Below are 8,432 nucleotides of genomic sequence, written 5' to 3'. Positions count from 1 at the left end.
TTCTTAGCAAACTATCACAAGAAGAGAAAACCAAACACTGCATGTTCTCATTCATAGGTGGGAACTGAACAATGAGATCACTTGGACTCGGGAAGGGGAACATCACACACTGGGGCCTATCATGGGGAGGGGGGAGGGGGGAGGGATTGCATTGCATTGGGAGTTATACCTGATATAAATGATGAATTGATGGGTGCTGACGAGCTGATGGGTGCAGCACACCAACATGGCACAAGTATACATATGTAACAAACCTGCGCGCTATGCACATGTACCCTAAAAATTAAAATATAAAAAAAAAAAAAAATATCCAGAATCTTGAGAAGCCAAGCCTTTTTTCTCTTCTATTGGACTGCTTCCTTGGGTACGACTTTGTAGGAGCCGCCGAGAATTGAGTACACCTGCTAAGGTCATGAGAAAAGATGAGCCTCTTTGGAATGCCAAAATTTGCCCCCAGAAGACCGCCACTGCTGCGTCTACCCAGGCAGTATACATCTAGCACTTCACATGTAATCATGTTGAATTTAGTTTTTGGCAACACTTGTCCCTGGCTAGCTACCTGGTTCTGCAGAGCGTTAGAGCCTGGTCTCTCAAAAGCCCTCACCCCAAAAGCCAGAAGTGAAGTATTCCCCGACTGCCAGGGCCCTGAAACGGAGCACTACAGAGCTCACAGAGGAGAGTTGAGAAGGGAAGAAAGACACTGTTTCCTGAGTTGCCTGGATAGGATTGTTTATGACATAGCCACAAGCCTCTTCTGTTACAGCACGCTGAGACCTCGCCACCTCAGGATTATGCTGGCACTTGCACTTAGCCTCCTTCTGGCATATACACACAGAGCGACACAAAAAGGACACTCCCTCCCGCCCTGAGTTTCGAAATGATGTTTTGTGATGAGAGTCTAGTCCTGGTGGCTCACTCCCCACTGCCTATTGCTCACCAGCACGGAAAACTCTCTTTCATTCATAAATAATTGCCTTGCACATTACTGTAGAAGAAAAATAGTTAACAAATTCCTTTGTTGTGCTTGGGAAGTTACCAAATTTGGTTAGTAATTGCCTGCCTGATCAAAAGCCATTTCCTTCGTGGTTAACCAAACATCACCTTGACTCTGTTTGGCCCGTTTTAAATATCACCAAAAGTGAATAGCCCCAATTACGACAGGAAACACATTTCCTGACATTAAATGAGGAACAGAAACAGATTTGTCATGTTTCAAAATGCATGTAGTTCTATGGATGGGCTCACATGCTGTTCTTATTTGCAATCTTCTCTCCCTAAACACACACACAGGAGCGTGAAGACACAAACACATTCTTCTTTCAGGGGGTGTAGAAAGATTCTTTGAAAATCCTGTTTCTGAGTTATCTTCAAAAATGGCTGAAACTCATTACCTTGACATTTTTTAGCTTAAAAATCAAGATAAAGTAAAGGGGAAAGTAAAAAAATAAAATAAAATAAAATGTAATCACTATTTCACTTTTCTTGAGAGAAGGGAAAATATTTGCCAGGAAAAATACTTTAGAGAGACTGCAGTCCTCTTCAGACATTTAAAACTTTCACATGAAATAGTAAAATAAAATAAAATAAAATAAAATAAAATAAAATAAAAAAATAAATAAACCCTTGGGTTTAGGTGTGGTTGACTGTGAGTTGGAAATCTCGGGAACACCGGAATGCATTTATAAACCCATCAGAAATATCACCTTCACTATTTGACATTCAATATTGATAAGAAACGTGTGGTCCTCCTTGGCCTCTGGTTTTTCAGGCAGGGTTATAACAGGCATTATCTGCTTCAGGGATTTTATTTGGGGAATCCCCTGGGTCCTTCCTAGTTATCCATGACCCTGTGGTGTGGTAGCCCAATGAGGGGGGTTAGCTGGGATTTCCTGCATTATTTGAAAGGTATGGCACCCTCTGCAATGGAGAAAATAAATTTAAAAGCTATAGAATTCGTCCAGTTAAACCACACTAATCTGGAACCTGTCTTCTCTTCTCTGAGAGCCTCTTCGCTAGAGGATAAAATAAGCATTGATTTTTCAAGGACCTATGGATCACTTATTTATTGCTAGTAAAGTCTTCTGGCTTAGGGCCTTAAGCCCCTTTCGATTCTCTCTGAGTTGCTCTGGAGAAATAAACCAACAACTAAAAATCAAACGTGTTCTATTTTGCAGCAGAAAAATGTGTCAGCCAAGGCATTTCTGGAATTCGCTGTGCATTAAATTGTGTGTGTGTGTGTGTGTGTGTGTGTGTGTGTGTGTGTGTGTGTGTTGGATCTTTCCTTTGGGAGACGTAAAGTTTTGTTTATGTGGCGCTTGTGAACTGAGAGAGGGATCCTGGCCACTGAGAGCCTCTACACTGCCTGGGAATCACTGCCTGAGGCTGAATGGGTCCCTTAGTGGATGACTCCAGAGCTGAGCCCCTTGGGTGGAGCTTCTGAGCTACTGTTGTTGATTGAGGATTGAAAAGTGTTTTCCAACTGCAAGTGCTCCTGCTGGGCATGGAAATGAGCTGACTAGACTTGTAAAGTCAATCCACTTCTGGTTCAAAGGCATTTTTCTCCAAGTGCATTATCCTGTAGCTCAGAGCAGGATGCAACCAGGTATGGTTACAACAGGGAGGCTGAGGTAGGATGCATGGTGCCTGCAGCCTTGAGGCTCTGAAAGCTAAAATCACAGACTGTCATTGTGACTTCATGGCCAGCCTTGAGTAAAAGCAGGTCTTCTGTGGGAGAAGTTGCTGGAGTCCAACCCCGGAAGTAGCAAGTGCCTCTCCCACAGCTGAGGGCCAGAACACCACGTTCTCTTGTGCTCTGGCTCTAGTCCACTCTTCTCTGGGCTCTTGAGAAGAGCTGCTGCAGGCATATGCAGAGTGAATGAGCTCTGACTGAGACTTGACTTCAGAATCACTGGGCTGGCCTGGCCTCTTGACACAGCAACACACTGCTTCTTGCCTTCCAGGTAAATACCTCTGCCTTACTGATCCTGTTATAGGTTTTAGGGGAACATTGGCACAGGGATTCTCCTCAGCCTCTGCCTCTCCTGTTAACTATGACTAACCAAGTCCCTAACATTAGGAAAGTCCAAGTGATAATTGTCAGTTTCATCTTTCATCAGCTGGGGTTTTGTGACAGAGATCTTGCAATCACTACCTCTCGGGGGACTGAAAGGAGAATGTTAGTGCTCCTTAAAATTAGTGAAGGCTAGACTTGTCCATTAGGTTGAGAGTATGCTGTAATACACAAAGAATCTAGCAATAGTCCCTCTCCTAGGTAGCAATGCTGCCAGCAGGCTCCCAGGCCCAGGATACTATGCATTAGGGCTCACAGATCTTGTTTAGAGAGCTAGGGAGCAAGGTGAAGGGACGGGAGTGCCTCCTGGAAGGTGAGGACTGAAGCCAACATGGTAGCCACTGAGCTGAGTGGCAGGTGTCTAACACTGAAAAGTAGCCCTAGCCAAGTGCTCTAAGCAGTGGTACTTTCTAAAGAGGCTCTTCCCCAAGGAGCTCTAGATCACAGAGGCAGCAGGATTATTGGATCCTCTTTGCAGTCACTTGATTTCAGGAGGAGATCTGAAGTCCCAAAGCATGGGCATTGGTGTGAGAGAGGGAACATCAAAGTGTGCCAAAAGAAATGGTTTTATTTTACTTATTCCTGATTTTTCTCACCAGAGCTTGAGTTCATATACTGCATTGTAACACAAACACACAAGCACGCATACCACACACACACACACCGCTTCAAACTAGAGAAGGAGACTACAGAAAGCAATATGAAAGGCATGTCAGGGAGTTTGCTGTAGGGTGGTATGGTTGCTTTGCTTCAGTTCAGCAGACTTATCCCCATGGATACCTTATTGTTTTCTGTGATTTCTCTTTTGTATTTTTTTAAAATTTGTCTTTATTTCTTAATTATTAAAGCCTTCGCTTTTGCCCCTTGGAGCATCGATCAGGATTTACTAACTCTACAAACATTTACTTCATGAAGGAGCAGATTTTGTCCAGTAATGTTAATGTGGGGACCCTGGGAAGGAAGACAGTGTATGAAAGAAGGTGTAGATTGGCTTCAAGCACAGGCAGTATAAGTGTTTGCCTATATTTGGTGTTTTGATAGACTTAGGGAAAATCCCTCAGCCAAATACTTCTGACTGTCAGTACATCTGTGGTTGTTAGGCATTGAAAAGCCCTGATTAAATACAGATAATTATGAGAATATGGAAAGAAGCCTTTAGTACCTTATTCACATGCCCTAGGAATGATGGGGTAGGGTGCCAAGGTAAGAAGAGGAAAATATATTGTAAATAACCAGGAGTAAGTAAATAGTGAAAAGATTAGCATAAGATTTGGTGGGCCCAATGGAGTTCAGGATGATTTCTTTCTTAACAGAAGGATTTACTTCTGTTGGGCTCATGGTTGCCCAAATTAGGCAAAGCCAGATAATGACTCACTGATCTGAGGACTGCATGGAGTCATTTGGTGAGAAAGCGTGTGTAGGGGAAGAGGGTGTAAAGCAAGCAGTTCACTGGTTTTAGGAAGATAAAATCATTCTTCATAAATGGTATTTTTTTTTCAAAACTTCATTGATGCAATAAACTTGGCATATCCTTGTTCAAGTGATCTGAGCCAGTGATATTTTGCTACATGTCTGAATTATCTATTTTAAAATTTCAAACTGGAACCTGCAGTCATTTTTCAAATCCTAGCCCACTTTCTTTGGGGCTGATGCATATCGCATATTTGGAGGTAACTCTGACTCTCATCCTCCTTTTTAAAAAGGCAGCATGAGGCCAGCAGCAGTTCAAGGCTAATCCCAGCACTTTGGAAGGTCAAGGCAGGGGGATCACCCTAGGTCAGGAGTTCAAGACCAGCCTGGCCAACATGGTAAAACCCCGTCTCTACTAAAAATACGAAAATTAGTCGGGCATGGTGGCATGTGCCTGTAATCCCATCTACTTAGGAGGCTGAGGCAGCAGAATCACCTGAACCCGGGAGGCAGAGGTTGCAGTGAGCCGAGATCATACCATTGCACTCCAGCCTGGGCAACAGAGTGAGACTCTGTCTCAAAAAACAAACAAACAAAAAAAAGGCAGCATGAAAAAAAAAAAAAAGAGAGAGAGAGAGAGAAAAGGAAAGAGGAAAGAGGAAACATGGGGATGGAGTAAGTAAAAGAAATGTATAAGACATAATACCCAAGTATACCCAAGTTAAAATGACCTAACCTAAAATTCACATACCACAAATTCAACCCATGAAAAAATATTATGTCCAGCAATCCTGATTGAGCCTTCAGTTAATATATGACTGTGCAAGTTCCAATGGAGCACCAGAGAGGTAACATAGAAAAGGACTGGGTTTGACTCTAGTTTGGTGTTGTTTTGTGTGTGTGTGTGTGTGTGTGTGTGTGTGTTTCTTTAATTTTGTTTGTTATGCTTTATAGAGACAGGATCTTCTATGTTGCTTAGGATGGTCTAGAACTCCTGGACTCAAGCTATCCTTTTCCCTCAGCCTCCCGAAGCACTGGGATTACAAGTGTGAACCCATATACCTGGCCTTAAGTTCAATGTTTTAATGGAGAGCGTTTGAGGACTAAAAGAGAAAGGATGCATTTACAATTATTTATTATTTTCACTGCTCCAGGAAGTCAAAGGCAGCTGAAAGGTGACCATACAATGCCTCTTCTGGCAAGTACTAGAATCACTACAGGGTAGTTAACATTCGGACTTTCAAAAAGGCTTTATCTTTTTCATTTATTCATTTATCCTGCTCAAAATTAGCCAAGTACAAAACTGTCCCCATAATTCTGGGGACAAATTTCCTAGGAAATTTTAAAAAATTCTATCGACCTTAAGTTATTAATCCAGTGAAGAAATAAGAAAATGTAGTTGTATGCTTTTGATATACTTCCGTTAGAATGAGAAATACAATGAACTGAAGCCTAATGTTGTAATTATTATCATAGGAAGGCCTTCACCATTTGATAGCAGTATGAACACACGATTAAATTCAACAGAATACATTTTCCTGTAGCTAAAGTTTTTGCAAGCATAAGCATTTCGCTTCCAGTCCTCCTCATGAGAAGAACACAGTGAACACAGATAAGAATTTGTATCTCTACTTTTTCTTCCCCTACTCTACCGAGGAGCAAGAGTAACAAAGTTTGACGTGCATGACTCAGTGAGTAGATGAATAAAAGCATAGTCTTCTTGAGAGATTATATTGAATTAAGCCAACCAGAAGTTGAGGGATTCAGTGTGAGAATTACTTCAATGTTAATTAGGCCATGTCCCTCAATTTCCTGAAGTAAAAACACACCTATGAGTTAGGGTCTTGTCATTAACATATTTTATCTAACCATATAAGAACATACACTTACATTGCATTGGCAAATACCAAAGATATATTTCCAAGGATAAAATTGATAAAAACAGATCATGTATTCTAGAAGACATGTTTCATATGGATTTCTGAAATTCAAATGCAATCTTCTGGTTTAATTCACTAATTTTATTTATTAAAATAGTATTTGAATTTCTTTAAGAAAGTTGGCTTCCCTAAAGACTTTCAACCTTTTGAATCTGCTTTAGGATTTAACCAAAAGTTGGTGGTTCCAATGTTGATCCCAAAGTTTTCCCCTTCGAATGTTTTGCCTCAAAGGATTCATAGCTGTATAGTTGATAGAAAGATTAGCACATTCTTGAAATTAACTCCCATCATCTCTTTAATTTTGAAAACATCTGTGAGTGCTTACTATGTTCCAGGCTTTGTCCTAAGCGGTTTGCATGTTTTTTTTCTTTTTTACTAAACCCTCAGATATATACACACACTTACAGAAACATACTATATGATAAAAGTGTTACAAATAATAGCTTTAAATTGTTAAAGAACTGAATGCAAAAAATAAAAGACTTGTGTAAGGTCATTCAGATAGAAAGTAGAGTCAGAATTTGAATCAGGTCAGTCTGAATCCAAAGTCTGTCTTCTTACGTGGTGTACTGCTTAAGCCTTATTCCTATTTATTATCATAGCCTGAAGAATTCATGTAGAAAGTAAAATTTAGTCAATAGCATATAATTTTCCTATTCTCATAACCAGTAGTATTGACAAAGGAGAAAGAAGAGGAAAGGAAGAAAGTAAACAAGAAGAAGAAGGTGATCTTCCAAGTTTTTATAAAGATGAGTGTATTTGTCAAGATTCTTTTGTCTACAAGTAAAGGAAATCCAGCTGAAGCTCACTTAAACAAACAAAGATAATTTATTTCTTCATGTAACTTAGCTAGCGCAGGCAAAGTTGAATTCAGGTACTCAAATGATGTTGTGGGGAAGCTGATTACATTTCCTGACTCTGCTTTCATTAGAGTGTTCATTAGAGTGTTCATTCTAAGGAGGTCTTTCCCAAGTAATGGAAAAAAAAAAAAAATGGCCACGAGTAACTTATTTCATATTCATGTTCTACAAGCTTGGAACTATGCCAAAATGTCTTAATCACGGGGAGTGGACAATTCAAAACCAACATTTTACTGTAAGGATTGTCCTATTATCAAACTTAAAAAACATATTTTTCTTTCTATTGTGGGCCCCTGTGGGTCTCAGAAATCTCCACGTTTTGCTGCCCCTCCATTGTTGAAGAGTCTCTTATAAAGGTTTATGGGTGTTCATGGATGAAAGATAGAGATGTCCCAAAGAGACTTCCAGGTGTGGAGAATGAATTGCTGGCATTAGTATATGTGCCTCAGGCCCCCAATACCTGACAACTCAGTGCTTCAGCAGCTGACCAGATTGCAAAGTTAGTTATGAGATAATGCAATATTTTCCCCCTCAGATACAAGTTAACAGGAACTAACTATACTTTAGTCTATTACATACAAGGGAGAGCTTAGCTACATATCTCCCAGTGATGTCAACAGATATATACAGAAATGGGAATGGAAAAAGTTCAGATTAAAAAATAAAAAATTCTGGATGACTAAATTACATGCATGTAATAAATATTAAGAAAGAAGTTTCTTCTGAGAAATAAACTTACACCCAAGATATGCTATTTTCTCAATTTCAAAATATCACATCATATGTTAGGTAGTCTAAAATACTAGCACAGACATTGCAACAAACATCTTTTGCCTTATTTTTACAAAAATCTATTTAAAAATAAGATACCAAGCAAAGTTGTCCCTTTCTATACAAGGTAATGTCCTGCCTTTTAACAATAAAGTGAGCTAAGGTTAAAGGCAAGAAAATGCCTGTATTAGGAGATACTAACACAAATATTACATGGTAAATTGCACTCCAAAATTAACAAATAAACTCGACTTTTCTGTTTTTGAGTTGTGTATTTTAGCTAAGAGCATGCAATAAATGAAATATAGATAGATAGATGATGGATAGATGATAGAGATAGATAGATAGATAGATAGATAGATAGATAGATAGATAGATAGA

At 39.7% G+C, this 8,432-nt stretch overlaps 1 protein-coding gene across 2 annotated transcripts in view; it reads left to right on the top strand.

The window, feature by feature from the left end:
* Positions 1-2,825: 2,825 nt before the first annotated feature.
* TBX22 (T-box transcription factor 22) overlaps positions 2,826-8,432 on the top strand; it is a 17,008-nt gene continuing 11,401 nt past the window's right edge. For both annotated transcript variants that reach the window (XM_023202845.2, XM_023202844.2), the window contains exon 1: positions 2,826-2,960. The gene's annotated coding sequence lies outside the window, so the exon portion shown is untranslated. The remainder of the gene's footprint in view (positions 2,961-8,432) is intronic.

Source organism: Piliocolobus tephrosceles, chromosome 12 (genome assembly GCF_002776525.5).
Source record: "Piliocolobus tephrosceles isolate RC106 chromosome 12, ASM277652v3, whole genome shotgun sequence".
Taxonomy (NCBI): domain Eukaryota; kingdom Metazoa; phylum Chordata; class Mammalia; order Primates; family Cercopithecidae; genus Piliocolobus; species Piliocolobus tephrosceles.
This window is presented reverse-complemented; position numbering and strand designations above follow the sequence as displayed.